The sequence below is a fragment of the Lipotes vexillifer genome, unplaced genomic scaffold (assembly GCF_000442215.2).
Source record: "Lipotes vexillifer unplaced genomic scaffold, Lipotes_vexillifer_v1.1 scaffold998, whole genome shotgun sequence".
Lineage (NCBI taxonomy): Eukaryota > Metazoa > Chordata > Mammalia > Artiodactyla > Lipotidae > Lipotes > Lipotes vexillifer.
The window spans coordinates 476,045-499,739 of NW_006781565.1; positions in this window are offsets into that span (position 1 = coordinate 476,045).

Consider the following 23,695-nt stretch of genomic DNA (forward strand, 5'->3'; position numbering starts at 1 on the left):
AGAAGTTACAACAGACACCGCAGAAATACAAAGCATCCTAAGAGACTACTACAAGCAACTCTATGCCAATAAAATGGACAACCTGGAAGAAATGGACAAATTCTTACAAAGGTATAAACTTCCAAGACTGAACCAGGATGAAATAGAAAATATGAACAGACCAATCACAAGTAATGAAATTGAAACTGTGATTAAAAATCTTCCAACAAACAAAAGTCCAGGACCAGATGCCTTCACAGGTGAATTCTATCAAACATATACTGAAGAGCTAACATTCATCCTCTCAAACTGTTCCAAAAAATTGCAGAGGAAGGAACATGCCCAAACTCATTCTACAAGGCCACCATCACCCTGATACCAAAACCAGACAGAGATACTACAAAAAAAGAAAATTACAGACCAATATCACTGATGAATATAGATGCAAAAATCCTCAACAAAATACTAGCAAACAAAATCAAACAACACATTAAAAGGATCAAGTGGGATTTATCCCAGGGATGCAAGGATTCTTCAATATATGAAAATCAATCAATGTGAGACACCATATTAACAAATTGAAGGATAAAAGCCATATGATCGTCTCAGTAGATGCAGAAAAAGCTTCTGACAAAATTCAACACGCATTTGTGATAAAAACTCTCCAGAAAGTGGGAATAGAGGGAACTTACCTCAACATAATAAAGGCCATGTATGACAAACCCACAGCAAACATCATTCTCAATGGTGAAAAACTGAAAGCATTTCCTCTAAGATCAGGAACAAGACAAGGATGTCCACCTAGCCACTATTATTCAATATAGTTTTGGAAGTCCTAGCCAAGGCAATCAGAGAAGAAAAAGCAATAAAAGGAATACAAATTGGAAAAGAAGAAGTAAATCTGTCACTGTTTGCAGATGACAGGGTACTATGCATAGAAAATCCTAAAGATGCCACCAGAAAACTACTAGAGCTAATCAATGAATTTGGTAAAGTTGCAGGATACAAAATTAATGCACAGAAATCTCTTGCATTCCTATACATTAACAATGAAAGATCAGAAATACAAATTAAGGAAACAATCCAATTCACCATTGTAGCCAAAAGAATAAAATACCTAGGAATAAACCTACCTAAGGAGGTAAAAGACCTGTACTCAGAAAACTATAAGTTACTGATGAAAGAAATCAAAGATGGCACCAACAGATGGAGAGATATACCATGTTCTTGGATTGGAAGAATCAATAATGTGAAAATGACTATACTACCCAAAGCAATCTACAGATACAATGCAATCCCTATCAAATTACCAATGGCATTTTTTACAGAACTAGAACAAAGAATCTTAAAATTTGTATGGAGACACAAAAGACCCCGAATAGCCAAAGCAGTCTTGAGGGAAAAAAACGGAGCTGGAGGAATCAGACTCCCTGACTTCAGCCTATACTACAAAGCTACAGTAATCAAGACAATATGGTAGTGGCACAAAAACAGAAATATAGATCAATAGAACAGGATAGAAAGCCCAGAGATAAACCCACACACCTATGGTCAACTAATCCATGACAAAGGAGGCAAGGATATACAATGGAGACAAGACAGTCTCTTCAAAAAGTGGTGCTGGGAAAACTGGACAGCTACATGTAAAAGAATGAAACTAGAATACCCCCTAACACCATACACAAAAATAAACTCAAAATGGATTAAAGACCTAAATGTAAGACCGGACCGTATAAAACTCTTAGAGGAAAAATAGGAAGAACACTCTTTGACATAAATCACAGCAAGATCTTTTTTGACCCACCTCCTAGAGTAATGGAAATAAAAAACAAAAATAAACAAATGGGACCTAATGAAACTTCAAAGCTTTTGCACAGCAAAGGAAACTATAAACAAGACGAAAAGAGAACCCTCAGATTGTGAGAAAATATTTGCAAACGAATCAAAGGACAAAGGATTAATCTCCAGAATATATAAACAGCTCATGCAGCTCAATATTAAAAAAACAAACAACCCAATCCAAAAATGGGCAGAAGACCGAAATAGACATTTCTCCAAAGAAGACATGCAGATGGCCAAAAGGCACATGAAAAGCTGCTCAACATCACTAATTATTAGAAAAATGCAAATCAAAACTACAATGAGGTAACACCTCACACTGGTTACAATGGGCTTCATCAGAAAATCTACAAACAACAAATGCTGGAGAGGGTGTGGAGAAAAGGGAACCCTCTTGCACTGTTGGTGGGAATGTAAATTGATGACAGCCACTATGGAGAACAGTATGGAGGTTTCTTAAAAAACTAAAAATAGAATTACCATATGACCCTGCAATCCCACTACGGGGCATATACCCGGAGAAAACCATAATTCTGAAAGATACATGCATCCCAATGTGCACTGCAGTACTATTTACATTAGCCAGGACATGGAAGCAACCTAAATGCCCATCGACAGACAAATGGATAAAGAAGTTGTGGTACATATATACAGTGGAATATTACTCACCCATAAAAAGGAACGAAACTGGGTCATTTGTAGAGATGTATATGGACCTAGAGACTGTCATGCAGAGTGAAGTAAGTCAGAAAGAGAAAAACAAATATCGTATATTAGCGCATATATGTGGAATCTAGAAAAATAGTACAAACGAACCAGTTTGCAGGGCAGAAATAGAGACACAGATGTAGAGAACAAACGTATGGACACCAAGCTGGGAAATTGGCTGGGGAGGGGGTGGTGGTGTTGTGATGAATTGGGAGACTGGGATTGACATGTATACACTGATGTGTGTAAAACAGATAGCTAATAAGAATCTGCTGTAGGGCCTCCCTGGTGGCGCAGTGGTTGAGAGTCCGCCTACCGATGCAGGGGACACGGGTTCGTGCCCCGGTCTGGGAAGATCCCACACGCCGCGGAGCGGCTGGGCCCGTGAGCCATGGCCGCTGAGCCTGGGTGTCTGCAATGGGAGAGGCCACAACGGTGAGAGGCCCGCGTACCGCAAAAAAAAAAAAAAAAAAAAAAGAATCTGCTGTATAAAAAATAAATTAATTAAAGAAAAATTTTAAAAGTAAGTAAATTAAAAAAAATAAATCAGGAACTTGCCTGGGTCCCTCAAGCTTTTGAGAAGCAAAGGGTTTGGGAAGCTAATAGAAAAGTATGAGGACAGGTAAACTTTACCTGCTTCACAATTGTTGCCAGAGCCAAGTCCCCAGACAAGTCACAGCACAGCTCTCTCTGTTTTCCCAGTAAGAGAATGGGGGCCAGAAGAGGCATGGGGTAGGGTAAGGGGGGCTACCCAGCAAGTAAAGTACAGCCATGTACACATCTGAGCAAACATGTTCACCATCGTTTTCCCGCCATTATTTTCCTGTAGCAGGTTCCAAGGTGGAGAAGAAAGGCACCGTGTGACTCCCCCTCCTTATCTCCTGTCAACCATGGACATGCTCCCATCCCACTGACTTTTTACCCTTAGGGCCTGGAGGTTGAGAGTAGCAGCACACAGGCAAGAGACTCCCCACACTTGCCAATCAGATGTTTGCCAATCAGATGTTGGCAAACAGAATTGAGTCCAGAATTAAGAATTATGGTACCTGATACTCCCCCTGGGTCTCCCCTCACCTCTACACTCCTCAAAGACCGTCGTATGTAATATATTTAAGAACACGAACCACCCTCACATATCCTCACTGCCAGGAATTTTTTCTCTCAGTATCTGCACTTTGCTTTGTAATCCTAAGCCAGTCTCACCACAGAAAGCTCTGATGCACCCTGCATGGGACAGATCATGAAATTGATGATTTTGCCCTGAGTTCCCTCAGGCACTTGGGAAGGTCTGATATGCCGGACTGCAAAGCGCTACAGCGTCCCAGGAATCCAGATGCTCCTTATAAAGACATTTCGAGTTTGTGCTGCTAAGTTAATTTGTCCAATTATAAGGGGAGAATGAGGCTCTGATAGCTCTGTTTGTAATTTCCCACACTTCGGGAGATTGAAATTCCCTGCCAGAAACTGGATAGGATCTGAACAGTTTGACTTCTACTTAGTGGGTTTCTGAATCTGGTGGGTCATTCATTGAACAACACTATATTGAGAGCACCAACTGTGTACCTGGCCCAGTGATAGCTGCGGGGCCTTCAGAGCTCCCCACAGGGACACACCAGAGACAAAACACAACAGTGGCAAGTGGCCAATTTGTAGCAGGACAGGCGTATCTGCTCCACGGGCGGAGAGTGCGGGGTTCAAGGCCACAGTCGCGGCTGACTGCCGATGAAGCGTTTATCATTATAGAGCAGCTCAGTTTTCTTCTGCATTCTGAGCTCGATTTTTAGACTCAGATTCAAAGAGCAGCAGGATACTTCCCGATAAAATGAATCCAGCCACCCGTCACTCATCACTGCATCAGGGGAGTCCTGAGCAGGGGTGGAGGCAGGTGTTTCGGGGACCCTGAGTCTGTGCAGTGTGGCCTGGTGGCAGAAGCTGTCTCCTCTGCAGGCCTCCCCATGCCGAGGCCTGAGGACTTTGGGCGCAGGGTGCTGGCCAGGTTGCCCAATGCTCCACTTGTTCAAGTAGTCACTCACTCACTCACTCACGTAACCAATATTCATGCTGTGCCTCCTGTTAACCCGATGCTGCTCTGGGGCCCAGGCTGAAAAAGGACAAAAATCACTGCCCAATGGAGCTGACAGCCTAGGGCAGCAAATCAGACACCAAATAAGAATAACAAGTGCTACTGCTGTGTGCCAGTCCCTGTTCTAAGTGCTTTCATATTTCATCTTCACCACCACCCTGTCTGGTAGGCACTATTGTTAACCACAATTTACAGACAAGGAAAGTGAGGCACAGAGAGGTCAAGTAACCTCCCCAAGGTCCCCACCTAGGAAGTGGGGGAGTCATAGACTTGAACCTAAGTAATACAGAGCCCATGCTTCCAATGATCACACTCTGTCATAAAATAAATGTCAGTTATATGTTATATTAGGAGGTGATAAGTTCAGTAGGAAAAAAAGTCAGGGAAGCAGGATAGGAAGTGCTGGGGTGTATGTGTGGGAGAGGGTGGTTTGTATGTTTAATTACAGTGGTCAGGAGAATCCTCAATATTAAGGGGCCGCTTGAGTGAAGACTTGAAGGAAGTGAGGAAGTGTGTTATACAAACATCTGGTGGCGGGGAGAGCATTCCAAGGAGCAGATAGCAAGTGCAAAGGCCCTGGCAGGGGAATAAAGGTTCTGCACCCAATTTCAACATGGGAGGCTGGGGGCTTTCCACACCTCCAAGCAATTCTCTGACACCAGCTTGGGGTCCTACAATTCAACTCAATTCTGACACCATCTATGCAGAGATAGCCACGGAATCCACAGGTTAAGGGTTCAGTTCTACAAAACTACCCTCCCCCCCACTTCAGAGGCCAATCACAAATCCAGGTTGTCACCTGTGCTTCCTCTGACCAACCACCTATAGACTGGAGGTTCCAGCGACCCCCTCTTTGGGTTGGATTAATTTGCTAGAGCAGCTCACAAAACTGAGAAACTTTTCACCTAGGGATTACTGGTTTATTATAAAAGCATATAACTCAGGAACAGCCAGTTAGAAGAGATGCACAGGGCAAGGTATAAAGAAAGGGCACCGAGCTTCCATGCCGTCTCCTAGGGCACCACTCTCCCCCATCTCCCCATGTTCACACCTGGAAGCTCTCTGAGCCCATCCTTTTGGGTTTCCATGGAGGCTTCATTATATAGACATGACATCAAGTCCCTGGCCATTGGAAATTGATTCCTCCAGCTTCTCTCCCCTCTGCAGAGGTCAGGGGGTGGGACTGCAAGTCCCAACCCTCCAATCGTGAGGTTGATTCTCCTGGTAACCAGCTTCCATCCTTAGGTGTGATCCAAAAGTCATCTCATTAACAAAACAGGAGACACCTTTATGGCTTTCACCACAGGCCATTCTAATGGTTTGAGGGGTTCTGTGCCACAAATCGGTCAAGGATCAAATATACATTTCTTATTATAAGTCACAGTGTCACAGGGAGCCTGCCTGGAGTGTGAAGCAGCTGAAGTGGAAGGAGAGAGAAAGCAGAAGGAGCTGAGACAGAGGTAAGGGGTTGGGAAGTCATACCACGCAGGGCCCTGGAGGGCGTGACGAGGACTTGGGATATTTTCTGAGTGAGATGGGAGCTGTGGCAGCCGTCATGCTTTCTGCCAAATATTTCCTGTCTTTTCCCTCTGACCTCAGGGTGGGATTCCTCTTCTTTGTCCCTTTGAAGCTATGTGTAGCCACGTGCCTTGCTCAGTCAACAGCATGGGAGCAGAGGTGATGTGGTCACTTTGAATAAGGAGTACGCTTTACTAGGTTAAGCCACTTAGATTTCGGTGTTGTCTGTTACCTCAGCATAATCTGGCCCAAACTGACTAATACAGATTCCAAGAGGGGGTTTTGGGAAGAGGCGTTTTGGCAGGATCATTCTGGCAGCAGCTGGTATTCAGAGACAAGGTTGGAAGCAGAGAAAGCAGTTAAGAGAGTATTGCTATCACCTAGGTGAGAGATGCAGTTGATGGTCTGTTGATCATCAGTAACGTTGGAAATAATGCAAAGTGATCATATTCTAAATACATTAAACTGAACCACTAGGATTTGCTAATGAGTTGGATGTTGGGCGGGGCGGTGGGCAGGGGGGAAGAAAGCCGTCGACGATGACCCCAAGGTGTATGGTGTTGGCAACTAGACAGACAAGAAAGCTCTCAATCCTCTAAACCACCCCTTTCATGCAACACACACCCACCCCCCGCCCCCACCACACACACGTTTCAAAAAACGAACTCTATTTTTCATTTGGCAGGCAAAATGCCTGAAACTTCACCATTTCAAAGAGCCATTCTTCTTGGATAAGCATTGCCCTTTCCAGGCAGCTTATTTCAAAATGAAAATACCCACTAGAGAGGTTCTTTTTTTTTTTTTTTTTTTTTTGGCATACAGAGGAGTATATTCTTCTTTTTTATTTTTAACATCTTTATTGGAGTATAATTGCTTTACAATGGTGTGTTAGTTTCTGCTTTATAACAAAGTGAATCAGTTATACATATATATATGTTCCCATATCTCTTCCCTCTTGCATCTCCCTCCCTCCCACCCTCCCTATGCCACCCCTCTAGGTGGTCACAAAGCACCGAGCTGATCTCCCTGTGCTATGCAGCCGCTTCCCACTAGCTACCTACCTTACGTTTGGCAGTGTATGTATGTCCGTGCCACTCTCTCACTTTGTCACAGCTTACCCTTCCCCCTCCCCGTGTCCTCAAGTCCATTCTCTAGTAGGTCTGTGTCTTTATTCCCATCTTACCCCTAGGTTCTTCATGACATTTCTTTGTTTGTTTGTTTGTTTGTTTTCTTAGATTCCATATATATGTGTTAGCATACGGTATTTTTCTCTTTCTGACTTACTTCACTCTGTATGACAGACTCTAGGTCTACCCACCTCACTACAGAAAACCATAATTCAAAAAGAGTCATGTACCAAAATGTTCATTGCAGCTCTATTTACAATAGCCAGGACATGGAAGCAACCTAAGTGTCCATCACCGGATGAATGGTTAAAGAAGATGTGGCACATATATACAATGGAATATTAGCCATAAAAAGAAACGAAATTGAGTTATTTGTAGAGAGGTTCTTTAATGTGGATTTATTTTTTTTTTATTTTATTTTTTTGCAATACGTGGGCCTCTCACTGTCGTGGCCTCTCCCCTTGCTGGACGCGCAAGCTCAGCGGCCATGGCTCCGCGGCACGTGGGATCCTCCCGGACCGGGGCACAAACCCGCATCCCCTGCATCGGCAGGCGGACTCTCAACCACTGCGCCACCAGGGAGGCCCGGGATTGATTTATTTTAGCAAGTCAGAGACACCCTTGAAATCATCTAGTCCAAGCCTCTTATTTCATTTGAAGAAACTGAGGTCCAGAGAGATAAATGATCTTGCCCAAGGTCATGTAGAAAATTAGAATCGAGTTGAGATCCAAAGAGAAGGACTCCTGACTCCTAGGGCATTGCTTTCCCTCCTCCCTCTTGTCCAGCCTGAGTAGGGGGCTCCTGGCCGTGCATGGGCCTTGGAATGGATGCAGGGAGGAGAGGGGGGACCCATGTAAAAGAAGCAGGGCCTCCTTCACTATTCCTCGTGGACCAGTCCTAAGCAGGACTCAGGAGCATCTTCCTTCAGGGTTGCAAATCCTTCCGTCACACTAACCTTGACTTCACTGGTCCTAAGCCAAAGACCAAACCTGAGAAGAAAAATTATTAAAAGGACCTGAAAAGAATACATCCTGTTCAACTTTGTGTGTGAGCGTCTGACACTTGGCAAGCATGGAGCACGTTCAAGTCCCTTCTTCCCTCTGTCTTGTTTGGTGTTTTTCTGCCCTGCCAGCTTTGTGCCACTGTTCTTGCAAAGTATTCTTTGCGCTGCTCTCCATGGGTCACAGGCACAGCTAAAAACAGACACAGCACCAACACTCCTCTCCTCTTCATATCCTGGCACATTGCATCCTGGCACACTAACTAGAATCATTTGATTCTGCATTTTTATGTCAGGCTTTAAATGTGCAAAGTGCCTGACTATAAGTTTTATGAGATTTTTATTATTTGTTGTACCTTTTAAAACAGCTGTTTGAAACCGTTACCACTGAAACTCTTCTCTGACTTTTGCAAATCTTGGACAATGGCCATTTTTAGTGACTTTTGTCTTAGACCTTCTTTGGTGTCTAGGGAAGCCAAACCACCTTTTTAGGTAGTTAGTGATCAGCAATTTCCTACACGTGGCAGAGTGGCGAGAGGCAACAAAGAGGTATGGACCAGAATCTCCTCTTCTAAGAAGAAAGTAAAGAATAACCTTTAGAGAAAAACATTGCAGAAGAGATTCACAGCTTTAGATGCCAAATAGCAACTCTCAGAGCCATTGGCAGCCGAGGGACAGTTTGTAATGTTTATCAGACCCAGTATTGAAAAAACTGTGTAGAATAAAGTGAAATCGTGTTAACTTTTCCTTCTGAAGTTTAAATGAATATCTGTATTATATAAAAGTGCTGAAAAGTACATGAAAGCCTATAAAAATAAGGCTAACTAAGACAGTGTTTCCAATGATTTTGCTTTCATTGGAAAAGAAATATCCCCATAAAAAGGCATAATCTGTGCCTCATTCCTCTGTTGAGCGATCTACAAATACTGCACTTGATGTCCTGGGTAAACTTCCCTTTCTTCCAATGCAAACCAATTTTGCCTATCCCTGCACATGTGCAAGGACTTTGGAAAGATCGCTAAAGCCACACGTGGAACGATGTGGACTTCGTGTGTGGCTTCTGGACACACGGCCTGTTTCATATATTAACTGCATTCTAAATCCCACTAATGACAATGCCGTATGTGCCGTCTTCAGTTACTACCCCATTTATACCTTTATTCCCCCCCCCCAACAGACCCCAGCTGTTATTAAAGAACGGTATTTAAGTCCCATTACAACAAAGATTTTTCAATAGCAAATGACCCCAAACAATGGCCCATTTCTTGGAATAATTTTACTGAATTCAATTTCTGCCAGGTACTGTGAGTACTCAGATCTGCCAATGACGCAGAGATGAAAAACGCTGCATACCTGATCTCAGAGGGCTCAATATTTGAAATGACAAGACTCTAACACAGCAAAAGAAGTGTGTTGCCCCTTGAACTTTATTCCGATGGGACCTAATATAGAATTCCACTTGGGAAAGATGGTTTTATCCTGTAGAGATTTTAGGGTTTGTTTTTTTTTCTCTGTTTTTTCATTTCTGTAGCTTTTTGGTCCAGGTCCTGATGGCTCCTAGGTTCTATCACGGGGATAAGAGTCCTTCAGCAACTGCTGTTCCTCTGTGACAACGTAGACTCATTTCCAAGGGGGCTAAGGAGGCCTTCTCATCACCTTAATCACACCAATCAGGTCTGACAGTATGATATTGGCATTGACACTGCATGACTTAACGAGGATTTAGCTTCACCAAAGCACACATCAGATGCAGAGTTTAAACCAGCTCTTTGCTCCATCCTAAGACCTGGGTAGCAAAGTAGCTCTTTATTTCATCTCAATCCAGAGGGACGACTTCACACATCAGAGCCTTTCTTCTCGGCCCTCCTGTGCAAGTATTTTTCCCCTCACCACAAAATGCTTTCCTTTTTGAAAAAAATGAACTTGCTGCTCCAACTCGCTTGGTATCTGGCTCTAGGTCCAGAACTTGAGGGTAAATGGTGAGGTTGAAATGTGTTTCCGGATCCTGTGGTTTCGAAGTGGCTACTCTTTCCAAACCAGGGGGTGGGGGGCCTCTGAAAAACTGTCAAGTTGGCCAAGTCTGCGTCTCCCCCCTCTCTCATCCCAGCTTCATCTGAAAAGAAGGAAATGTATCTGTGGTTCAGATAATGATCACTTCACCAAGTACTCACTCTGTGCCAAGAAACATCCCAAAGTGCCTTTCCTCCGTTGTCTTGTTTAAACCTCCCAGTGTTCCCATGTGCCCACCTTCTCTTCCTCCTCTGAGGAATCTGATGCTCAGAGAGGTTAAGAAACTCACCCAAGGTCAAAGAGGTAGTAAGTGGCTGAGGCAGGCTGGACTCCGTCCTAGGATAAAGGAAATTTGAAGGCCACAGGCCCAACCCTTATGCCAATACAGTCTTCTATTAAACGTCAATCACATTGTTTATTTTATATAACACAAAGGCAAACTATCCAAAAAAGACAAAGAAGAACATTTCTCAGAAAAATATCTAACCAAGATCTTCCCCGTCCGCCCCTGACATCCCATAAGCCCAGGACTGACTTCGTCCCTGGGGCTGGGACCTGAAGTCCTTGCTGGAGACACTGCATTGCAGGCATACACCCGCTCTGTGGGATCACAGAAGCCTGTCTGTCAGGGCAATGCCTTCCCCCTCATATACTTCCTTCTTAATTAAAATAACATTTTGAAAGTAAAATTATCCAGTGTGTAGAATAAACAATACAACAAGAGCTGTGATTAATCTGTCAGAGATTGTATAATGTGATGCTAATAGGAAGAAATGAACTCCCGCTGAAGATCAAAGTCAGCTCTGCACATGGGGAACTTTTAGAATCAGAATGCCGATAAATGAATCTCCATCCTGGAAAAGTAAAAAAGCTCTGCAGGTTTGCGGAATGAGGGAGGAAAGACAGCTTGAGGACATTCCACCGCCCAGAGGAGCAGGGAGGCTGGAGGAGAGGTCCGGTCTGCATCCTGGCCCCTCGCTGTCCTGCAGCATCTGGCAGCCCCTCCTTCTCTAACCCTGTGGTGGTCACTCAAACCTCCCTTGGTCTCTTGCACGTACTGCTACAATCCATCCAGCTCAGCCCATGACAGGGCATGTGGGGCGTGCATGCGTGGGACATGTCTGCACGGGGCGTGTGTGCATGCGGGTGCGGTGGAGGGGGCGATGCACCCAAGTCTGTGTTGAGCACCTGCTAAGCAGAGCCCCTCCTATGCCTTATAGGCGGGCCTCATTTTAATTTACATGCGTGGGTCTTGATAAGTGAAAGAACTGGAATTGTGAACCCAGATCTTCTGGGTTCTAAAGCCCAGGCTTTTTTTGCTCCTCTTGGGGAAAGAGGTATAAGCTAAGAAAGAAACTGTGGTTACGCGTGTTTCACCTACATCCACAGGAAGGCAAATGAAGAACTGAGAAGCATGTGTGTAAACGTGCAGTTAAGTAACAATGAAAAATGGGGCGTCTACTGTGTGCAGGCACTGTGGTAGGTGCTGGGGATGGCACGGCCCCTGCCACTGCCAAGAGAAGCTTGTTGAGGGAGAGAGAAGGGAGACCAACAGGCAGGCAGGCCTTTGTAATCCAGTGCAGACATTGCAGAGGCACAGAGGGGGTGATGGGGCCACAGGGGAGGACCCTACCCCACACTGGGGAGTCGAGCTGCCTCCAAAGTCAGATCTGCGCTGAGGCCTCAGAGACAAGGCAGGGTCAGCCTAGTGAAGGGGACACAGAGCACGGAAAATGTCCCAGGAAGAGAAAAGACCACGGGCAAAGGCCCAGATACCAGAGAAAGCATGGTCCACGGATGTCAATACATCTGTCCATGAACAAACGAGAAATTATTTCAGTGCCCCGCACACCCCAGATCCTGTGTTCCTTCAAATGTCCCCTTCACCCAATTTACAAGTTAGCTCTGCCATGTCTTGAGCCAGTTCTGTTGCCCACTGAAATGCAGATACCCCTGAGAGAACCAATGGATTTCAGTCCCTTTCAGCTCAGGGCCAGTGACTATCCCAGGCCATTTCCTGAGAGCAGAATGGAAACCTAAGGGTGATCACTGGTCCCTCAGATGGAGGCAAGTTTTGCCAGGCTCACAGTCTGGCAGAAGTGAAGTCCTGCTGGCACCAAGACCCTTGTCAAAAAGATGTTACCTGGACTTCCCTGGTGGCACAGTGGTTAAGAATCCGCTTGCCAATGCAAGGGATACGGGTTCGAGCCCTGGTCCGGGAAGATCCCACATGCCGCGGAGCAACTAAGCCCGTGCGCCACAACTACTGAGCCTGTGCTCTAGAGCCAGTGAGCCACAACTACGGAGCCCACGTGCTACAACTACTGAACGCCTAGAGCCTATGCTCCGCAACAAGAGAAGCCACTGCAATGGGAAGCCTGTGCATTTCAATGAAGAGTAGCCCCCACTCACCGCAACTAGAGAAAGCCCACGCACAGTAACGAAGACCCAAAGCAGCCAAACATAAATAAATAAATTAATTAATTAATTAAAAAAAAGGTGCTACCTGCAGGGGTGATGCGTGTCCCCCATCTGCTGCCTCTCAGCATCTCAGCAGGCACACCATCAGTACCGGAAATGGATCCCAGGAACTCCCTGCTGCTCCCAAAATGCTGTTTACTTAACAGGAATACAGCCCGGGACTGAGTGGCGCTTAGGGAGCATGGCCAGGGTCATGGTGGGATTAAACTGTTAAGTGAGCCAGCACATCTGAATGGCCTACAGTCTTCTTAGCTTCTACCATGCTGACAAAACATGATTTTAAATACCTAAGTCTTGGTTCTTTAAGAATTTTTCCAAATACTAGTCAGTAAGGTGCAATGCTGAGGGCATGGGTCTTGGAGCCCACAGACTAGGTTAGTTACTTGCTAGCTGTGTGACCTCTGTCTGGTTATTCAAACTCTGAGTTTCAATTGATTCATTCAATAATATGCATTTGTTGAGGACCTACTATACTCCCGGTGTTATGGGTACTAGGAATTGACAGTTCCTAGGATTTTATAGTTTAGTGGGGATGGTAGACTCTTGCCTATTGTGTGAATGTAACAAGGATGTGTATATCTACTCTCTTTTGCATTCCCAGTATTCAACCTCCCCCTATTCTTCCAGAGGCATGTGGTTTTCATAGGAGACTTTTGGGATTGTTGCAGCTGGGATGCAAAGAGAAAGAAAGAGTCAATGTTCAGCTTTCCACATCCAGAATAGGATTTTTGAGTTCATAGCAAGACAATGGTTTTGAAAGCCAAGCATTCTCAGAGTCAAAAAAGCGGGGTGGTGGGGGGTCTCTGAATTCCGTAAGCTCTCATTAAAATATCAAGAGCCAGACTTGGAGCTCTTGATCACAGAGTTTCACTATAGGCCTAGGGAGGGGAGAGCCCAGAGTGTAACCTAAGAGGAGGTCTGGTTGAGGAAAGGAGGAGGAAAAAGCACTTCCCTTCAGCCCAGCAGAGGAGAATGGACAGGGGTAAGACAGGCCAGGCCAGGTGATCATTGGTCGGGGTCCTCATTTTCCCTCACTCTTGGGCCTGCTCCGAAAGGTGGCGGTGAGTATTACAGAAACGGGTAGGAAAGAAACAGAGAATATTGGAGCAAGTGGCCTATTTCCCCGGGTTCAGGCCTCTGGGAGATGCCCTAGAGTTGGTTTGGTGGCAATATGGTAGAGGTATGAGAGTATGGCATTGAGGGAGGGAGTCCTCAGTAGAGACTTTGGGATAATGCCTCTGGCTCCGTTCAGCCTGCGTGCAATGGGCAGAGACTGCTAGCCCTGACATCTTTCCTGACTTCCAGACTTTCATGTTGCACAGATGCCCCTCAATGTTCCACAGGTTCCCCCCAAGTCCTAAACTGAAGATCTCTGCTTCCCAGCCACCCACAGGCTCCATCACTGACAGCATCTCCATAGTTGGCACAAACATTTACCTGGTCAGGCAAACAAGGAAGCCAGGGGACATCCAGGACACCCCTTTCTCTCCCTCATCCCCTCATCCAACCATTCCCACGTCCTGACAAACTTACCCCTGCGTTTATGTTGAACGTGTCTCCTCTCTATGCCTAGCTCCCAGTGCCCCGCTCAGGCGTCATCATTGTTGTTCACTTGGATATGAACTTTATGTTTCAATCCAAGTCGAGCAGACTGGGAGGAGAGAAATGGAAGACTTCGGAGCATCAGGCTAAGAATGTGTAGCATAAGGTACTGGTGCCATCAGTGACTCAGATCTCACTATCGAGGTGCATGCTGATGGCCTTTTTCTGCAAGTACCTGGGGGCTTTCTCTGGCTGCAAGAGTGTGTTCAAATGAGTAAAGGAGGCAAACTACTAGCGATGGGGGACTATGCTCCCCTCCCCCAAAATAGCCTTCAACCAATTTTGAATGGAGGTTGGAGGGTAAATACCCTAGCTCCCTCCCTCCTCATGACAGATGGCACTGAGGAATGACCATTTTGCCTGGGAATGACTACAGACCCCGGGGGGCCTCCCTGCACTTGGTCTTACCCTCCATAATCCACAACCTCCTTGACTTCACCTGTGACTCCTCCGGCTTCATCTCCTGCCACTTCGTGCCCCATTAATTCTGAACCGACTGCAGCTTCCTGCACACACCATGCTGTTTCACACTTGCACGCCTTAGTTCAAGTTTTCCCTCTGTCTGAAATGATGTGCTTCCCAACATGCTTCCCTGGCTCTGACTCATGCCTCAAAGCTTAGCTCATTTACATATATTTAAGCATTTGCTCTGTGCAATACAGAATGCCTCAGAAGTACCTAGAAAGAGCACCCGGTCTTGACTTGGGGGATCAAGGAAAGCACCTCATTAGAAATGTCATCTAAGATTCTGAGAGATGAGTCTCAAAGGAAGTGAAACGGGCATGATGGGGCTTGGGGAGTGATAGTTTTTGAAGCACTGAAAAAGGAATATGGGGTCCAGAGGTGCCAGCACAGCTTATTAAATGAACTGAACAAAAGTCACCAAGGCTGGAGCTGTAGAAAAGTAAGGGAAGTTGCAAGAGGGGAAGGTGAAGAGGCACAAGGGGCCAGATGACACAGGGCTTAAGGAATATGGAATTTATGCTACTGCAATGGACAACAATAAAGATTCTCTGAAGCTCCAAGTTGGTCAAATGCTCCATCCCCTGAGTTTCCATATCTTCCCTGGGATGTATCTTATCAGTTTACATTTTGCTTCCCCACTGGATAGCAAGTTTCTATATGGCAGGAAACACTTCTTGATCTTTGTTTCCTTGTACCTAACACAGATCCTGCCCAGGACTGTAATACATGCAATGAGTTGGACCACTGAGGTGACCTAGAGCCACCCAGCCCAGACTCCTCTATAGGAGCCTTACAAAGAGGGCGTGAGGCTCCTGCCTGTGCCTCAGTATCACAGATCACTAATTGTCAACACGGCACCACGTGACGGGGAAGAGCAGCCCTGATGCTCTACAGACAGAATTTGATCTTTAGGGGGCTCTGCCCCAGAGGCATCTCTGCAGTGGCCCCAGTAGGAATGCCTGATGCCAGGGTTGGTGGGGGCTGCGGAATGAGGACCTGGGTGCAGACCCTGGAGCAGCAGCGGTATTGTGGGGGCTCCTGAGTAGCACTGAGGACTCGCCCTAGTGGGAGAGAAGGGGAGAGCCTCAGAGCTGTCTGAACACAGCACCCACGAAGACGAGATCTGGGCTGTCCACGTGGTGGCCATAGGGTCATTGGAGGCCCTTGTGCGGACAGAGCTGGACCAGTCTGGGAAGTGGGAGGCTCACAGCTGTTTGCATCAGGAGAGCAGAGGAGAGACTCCAATCCACTAGGAGGCTCGCTAGACCCTGCACCTAAGGAGGTCAGTGCCTGTTTCATCTGTCTCACCCTTCTTTCCAAGTCAAGCTCAACTAAATCACAATCGTATTTTTACAGGCCTGGTATATATTGTATATTAAATAACTATTTAATGATGTGTGGAGCAGCTTTCTAGAAATTCAGTTCCATGTGACCAGAGGCTGTTTCGTTCACTTGCTGAATCCCCGGCACCTAAAACAGGACTGGCCCATAGAAGGTGCTCAGAAATTACTTTAATATATTTAATCATATAATTATAAGTAATTATACTTATTATGGCTCAAAGAGGATAGATCTTTCTCCCAAGGTCGCACGACCTTCGAGGAGTTAAATCTTCCCAGTTCCAAGCTGGTAGCTTTCCTGGACTGCGGTGCCCCCTCTGGAGGAGAGGCAGGCTGCTCTGGGCCCAGCTAGTTCTCGGGCTGGTTCCAAGGATGAGACCTCCAGGCTGCTGCAGGTTGAGTTAAGAACAAAGACTTTGGGTGGAGGTGCAGAGGGTGGAGGGGGAATGGCAACAGGGCCCTTGCTAGTGCTCGTGCCTGTGGTCTAAAACAAGAACCCAGGTAGCACTTGGCACTTAGGGACACTCCAAATGTCAGTGACTGAGGGGCATGTGTGAGAGGGCAGAGCTGAAGTAGGGGCGGAATCATAAAACGAGGAGGGAACACCTGGAAGAGGATGCATGGGAAAGGATGTCAGTCCAGGACCGAGCCATGGGAGGCATGTGCATTCTGAGGGCAGACGGAGAAATCAGGGAGGTAGATGTTAAGCCAGGACGCAGTCACAGAAGCCTAGAAAGGAAAGTGATGATGCCGGAGGCCATCGGAGAGGAAGCCGAGGACCGGCAAAGTCTGCTGAACTTGGCTGAAAGGAGGAAGAGGCATGGGGTCTAACGGCAAGAGCACCACAGGCTTGGGGCAAATCTCTGCTCAGCCGTTGACTTATGCTGAGCAAGAGACTTACCTCTTAGGTCCTCAGCTTCCTTATTTACAAACAGATGACACCTACTGATTGGGCCAGAGGAGGCCTTGTCCAGGACCTGAAACTAGGGATGCGCTCAATAAATGCTGCCATTATTATGTTGGCGGTGGTGTTATTATTGCAACTGGTGACCCTGTAAAGAAAATATCAGTTCAGTAGGGGGAAGGGAAGGGAAGGGGAAGAAGACGGGAACCAGATTGCAGGAGGTGAAGGGGAACCAGGGAGATGGTGGGTGTCTCGCTGACTTGGCTGAGGAATTTGGTAGTGAATGAAGTTGAGAAATCCACTGCCTCGGCAGGAGGAGGGCCAGTGGTTTCTTTAGGAGAGAAAAGGCAAGTGAGCGCTCACAAGCAAAAGGAAAGGGACCTGCAGAGACGGGGCAGTTGAAGATATCAGAGAGGGAGAAAGGAGATATCAGAGAGAAGCCCCGTGAGTACGCAGGGATGGTCCCCCAGAAGAGAAGGGGGACCCTCCCGACTGCAGTGTTCTCTGCACCCGGCCTTCCTTCACTCCTTTACCAGCCTCCCCACTTAGGCCGGGGATGGGAGGTCTTTCCCTCAGCTGCTTTCAGAAAGTGTGACATCAAGAAGACTTGCCTAGAAGTCAAGAGGCCTGAATTCTGGTCCTGACCCTGGCCATTTGTACTTAGCTACGCCCTTGTCCTTCCTGAACTGCGTCCTCCTGCATAAATGACTGATCCTCTGTGATTTTGCAACCATGTCGTCTCACTAAGCATTATAAAAGATTTCCTCTCCTGAAGCTTTTCTCCACTCTGATTAGAAGAAAGGGGGAAACAAAATCTTTGAACTGAAGCTATCACTTCCTCCAGCAACTGGCACAATATGTCTGCTTCACACGTATTGCGAGCAGATCCGGTGATTCCATCAGTTCTGGCAGATCGCTGCTGAGCCTCCTGGTGTTTTAACTAGCGTGTGCACTTTGTCCTGGCCTTCCGGAATGAAGCAAGGGAGAGGCAGGAGCTTTGTGCTAGGCTGAGTGTTGCTGTTGATGAGGCACTCGATGGCTGCAGGCTTCTGAATCCTCAGAAATAACAACAGTTACTGCGCATGCCAAAATCTGTCCTCCAAGGCAGCAAATGCATCAGCTGCTGGTTATTTTGATACTCTGGATAAAAAGCTTTCGAGAAAATCTAGTACAGAAAACAGTCTTACCCTCTGCTTGTCTGCACCATTCCTTCTGCCCGCTGCCCTCTCAGCTGTTTTCATTCCTATAGGTGTAGCTGGTCCAGGCTTTAAAGTCCTTGTCTCAATGACCCAGGAGGAAGACGTTTCTGTTTGGGCCCTTCGTGCATGTGGAAGAGGCAAGAGAAGAGACACCTGGCTAAGCGTCTCTGCGCCAAGGCCGGTCTGACCTGGAACCTGCTGGAAACCAATCCAGTGTGGATGGGTTGTCTGACAGCCACAAATGGCTCTGACCATTTTTGGATTCAACAAGCATTCAACCGAACGCCTACTGTGCACCAGGCCTCGTGCTAGGACCAGGAGAGATGGTGCTAAACATGGCTGGGATCTAATAATCCAGCCGCCACAAAAACACAAGCTCTCTGATCAGGTACCATGGCCATGTTACAGGGCCTGGCACACAGTAGGCGCCCAATAATCAATCTCTGGAGTGTGTGTTTGTTGTTTACATGTTATAATTTACTCAAGATCCTAAACGCTCAGGGACAGAAACGGAGCTATTCAGGGATGGAAAGGAGCACTTATTAAACCAAAATATGCCATCAGAACGTGATCAACAATTTGGGGAGGGGGGGTATCCAGGCTTATATCCTGCTTACAACACTTTTAATTTTCCCTCTTACACACTTCATGAAAAAGAACCACAAGTGCCCCAAATCCTTTTATCCTTCCGGGTGATATCACAAGGACACATATAAAAGCTCTGTATTCAACAACCAAATACTCTGCTAGTCTAAACTTTTCAACTTCACCCCTAAATTCTTGAACAGCTATTAGGTAAGGCTTAGGGCTTGTGCTTTCAAACAAGTTTATAAGTAACATGATTGATGAATGAATTTGTCCTATGGCCTGGAAATTCTTTTGTTTCACTGACGATGATAAATTTCCTAATGGATCACCCTGACTCTGATGTTACATCTATAGAAAGGGCCGTTCATGGTGGTTCTGGTCACTTACACTCACCTCCAAAGTGTGTTCCTCCACCAGTTTGTATCTCAGCAACTCAAGCGGATGAGGCTTTGCTGGGAAATAACGAGGTCATATCAAACCTAAAGCCCCCTTCCAAGTCTGGGGCTTTCTCCCACCTCATCCTTCTCAGACCATACATGAGTGGGTGAACTTAGGTATGGGAGCAAAGATGAAAACAGAAAGAAGCGGAAGCCTCAGCCCAATCTGTGTCAAGTGTCTAAGCAGGGCCTCACCTTGCTCAAGTGCCCTCCACCGGGGGACAAGGGCCACCCTTGGACTTAGAGTGGGAACTCCTGTGCCTCACTAAATCCCGGCACCTGAGCGTGACCTTCACCTTAATTGTGCTGCCATGGCTTCACCCATAAAGGGAGACTCTGCCTCTGCCTCTCTCTGTCTCTCTCCCTACATGCCTTCTTCCCTTGTTGACTCAGGCACAGTGCAGGGGTTCAGCATACAATTTGCTCAAGGAGGAAGTGAAGAAAAACATCTACGAGCTCAACACCAGAGGCGATGGTGGTATGAATTTTCAAAGACCCACGAATCCCCCAGAACATTATTACAATTAATGATTCATATTTGGTAGAAATCTGACTTAAGGGGTATGTCTGCCTTGCTAGTATGGGCCATGGGTCAGACAAGTTCCCCCATCAAGGTCTGTATCCATGGAACCCAAGAAATCTCGGAGGGCAATCTAGGAGATCCCACCTCACTGAAAGTATGGATGGTGGAGGAAAAGCAGAATTTAGGTAGGGCTTGGGGTGAAAGCAGCAGGCTCTCTGCCTAGGTCACTTTAGAGTCACAGAACTCTTGCAAAATTGATGAAAGCTGCGGACCCTCTACCCAGAAAAGTGCACACATCACACACAGCCAGACAAATCTGCCTACAGTTTCAGAAGGATGGGGGACCCCAGGAAGGAAACTTCCGGAGTCAGGGCCTTAAGTTAATGCTCTGATTCTAGGTGCTGATGCCTAAGTCCTCTGCCCCTCGTCGTTACGCAGGACTTGCCCCTACCCCCAGGGTCTTCTAGCTGGTTCTGGTTCTTGGAGCCACAGTCCTCCCTCGTGTCAGAGAAGCCCCGGCACCTGTATCTCCAGGAGCTCCCCTGGGTGCTCTTTTCTCCCAGGGTGACGGGAGGTGTCCCGGGAGAATGGGTCTCTGGGCTTTTCTCTCTCGGCTGCCAGGAGCAGCTGAAGCCTAGGGCACGGAGGACGACGCCGGCAGACACTCCCGTGCCCTGCTCCAGTCGCTGGCTGCAGGCGAAGCGGGAGGGAAAGGCGGGGAGGTGCGGGGAGGGCCGGGCGATTCAGCCCACCCCCAGCTTATTGGCCCGTTGGCAAGCGAGACCAGCACCCACTCCTGGTGCCCCAGAAAATCCCTGGCCAGCCGGGCTTTGCGCGCAGCCCCTCCAACCCCAGTGCGTTTCCTTTTGACCTCTGGAGGTTTGAACCCCTTCTTGGCTGGGTTGAGCCGGCCCTCCCGGGAAAGATCGATCTCTCGTCCCCAGGATCCCCTACTGGCGGGCACCTCCGCCTGGCCAGAGCAGGTGCGGGGCTGGGGCCGGGAAGGGTTGGAGTAGGGGAAAGGATTTGGAGTGGGTGACTCAGGAGTCCGGGAGGAGGGGCTAAGAATTCAAGAAGCCTGTGTTAGAGCAGCTCGGCGCTCCGGCACAGCAGAGAGCGCTGGGAGCCGGAGGGGAGCGCAGCGGTGAGTCAGGCTGCCCCGAGCCCAGCCCGAGAGGGGCGCAGCGCGGGCACGGGCGCGGGCCGGCGTGGCTGGGCTCCTGGGGAGAGTATGCGTGGATCCCGGTCCGGCGAGATCCCCCGAGGCTTCCGCGGGCTGAAGTGCGGCCATGAGAGGAGCGTCCCCAGTGGGTGCGGGAGCGCGGGAGCCTCGGCGGGCGGGCGGGCGAGTCGTGGGGAGCAGCGCTCTCTCGGGTCGTGGAGTTCCCGATCTCCCGATGGCCCGAAGTCCGGGAGGCAACCCTGGCGCCTGCAGTCGCCGCGCGGCGGTACCGGAGACTAGCTAGACGGGGACAGCGCGCAAGTGAGGGAGAGCGAAAGAGCGTGGCGAGAGGGATGCGCGGTCTGCGAGCGCGCTGGGGCCGCAGGAGTGGTGGTCTGCGCCGCGGAGGGCTAGTGCACGGCGCGCGCGGGCTGGGGTGTGCGCCGAGTCCCGCGCGAGCGCTACGCTGTCCCCAGGTAAGGGGACGAGTGGGGCAGGGGGCTCTGGACCTGGCGCAGGGAATGGAGCAAGGGTCTCTGGGCTCCTCCGCGGGCCGCTGGAGGGCTGGGAGTCTCGAGTGAGGGCCCCAGGGGTTGATAGGGGAAGCCTGCTCGCCAAGGGACCTCCATGGAAGGTCCTGCTACGTGGGTCTCACGCCTCACCTCCAGCTGTCTGCCGCCAGGTGTGGGAGAAGCTGGCATGGAGGGGTGGGGCGGGCAGCGCCTTGGGTCCAAGCGACAAAGACCCAGGGGAGGGAGGGGACTTGGTTAAAACTTAAGTGAATCCCCTTTGCGCATAAGAAAATCCTAACCGCTTCACAACATCCTCGAGCACCTGCCCCCTCAGCCTTCCCTTCTGCCACAGCAGCCCTCCATCCACAGGCCCAGCCATGCAGATGGCCAGGCCCTGAACATCCATCCGAGGGCCTCTGGTCAGCTGTCCCATCTGCCTGGAACACCCTGCCCTCCAGTGCCCACCTGCCAAGTTTTCCTGCTCCTTTATGGCTGAGCTCAATTTCTTTATGCCCCGATTATGAATGATTACTCATTCAACAAATACTTATTGAGTGCTTGCAATGCGCCAGGCACTCCTTTAGGGGCTAGGGGTTGAGCAGTGAACAAAAGAAACACTTCTGCCCTCATGGAGTTTGCATTCTTGTAGGGGAGGCGGGCAGTAAACAAGATAAATAGGCAAAATAGGCAGCATGTTAGAAGGTTCGTGACAAGTGCTAAAAAGAAAAAGAGAGCGAGGAAAGGGTATGGGGGGTCTGGTGTCCCGGGGGGGGGGGGGGGTTGGGGGGGGGGGGGGTCAAGGAGCGGCATCTTTGAGCCATCGGAAACAAGCAGCTTCATTCTGATTACAACTCTCCTTTCTCTTTCCAAAAAAACCCCCCAAAACCAAAAACCCTCTGAGATTCTCATGGAAGGTGTATTCTGCTTGAACTTTCTCTTCTCTTGTGACTTGAGAGATTAAAAAAGAGCCTGCTTGCTAGGCTGGTTTTTCCAAGTTGTTCCAGGTTGGAAGTTGTAACAGTTCGTAGGATAATTTATGGGTGTTTCATGCATTAAAGTGTATTACTGCAAAGCCTTTGGGTGCTGTGGGTATTAAGGAAAACTCAGTGCACGTTCCCAGCTGGAAACCAAAATAGGGCTCTCCTGGGTATCTCTGCCCGCTCTGTCTTCTGAGGCCAATGGAAGTCCTGGAGAAAAGGCACTTGATTAATTGTCTTGGTTCCATCCTCTGGGCGCACCCATTGCCAGCCAGCCCCCTCCTCCCCCGACACGTGCACAGCCAGCTGCATTCTTAAATTCAGAAATGGAAGTGGAGGGCCCACCAGTATCTCCTCCCCAGGGTCTTCAATCTCTTGAAGCTGTCAGTTAAGTCTGCTGGAGGGGACTGTTTCTCCCTCTCAGAGCATATAGAAAGGCAGCAGCCATTGGGCCCTGCCAGCTCTTCTTGTGCAGTGTTTACAATTTCCTATCGAATGTCTGAAACTTTCCCCTTCTGAAGAGCTACTGAAGAAAGACTACATTAGATGTGGAAGGGTCTCTTCTGTGGGAGAAGTTCTATGTCGGTCTGGGCAAAACCCAAATGTCAACCCACTATGGGCCATGTTCCCAGAGGTTCAGAGGCAACTGAGGACTGCGGGTGCGGCGTGAGTGAGAGTGGTCTGGGGGCTGAGACTGGTCCTGCTGGTGTTGACTCACTGAGGAAATGAACTCTCCTCATACTTGGGTCGCTGAAGGGATTTGGGGTTAACATCACATGCTGTCAGCTCCTCCCCCATATGCTTTTCCCAGTGTTTTTGTGCAGGTGGGAAAAAGGGCAGTCTTGAAGGGAAAAATGTTAGGAGGCACCACGAATGGGAAACCAAGGTCTCTGGGGCCCAGGGACACATGTTTTGACACAACTGTAGGAGTACCTCAGAGGATTTTACAGCCAGCTGCTGGTGCCACGCCATCCCTGGACAGCCATCTTACCCCAAGGCAGCCCAGACCCACTAGAGAACTAGAAAATTGGGTCTACTCAGGGCAGCCTGGTGACTCTTTCCATACCCTTAACCTTTGTCAAGGAGTGAGGTTCCCACCTTCTCCTATCACCCACCACACGTCTCCCCCACCCAGAGGGCCAGAGAGAGCAAGGGATGAGGCTTCACACTCTCTTCCATGGAGAAGTCTGCGCGGTGGCCAGGAAGGGGGCCCCAGCTGCCGACATCAGCGGGGAGGGTA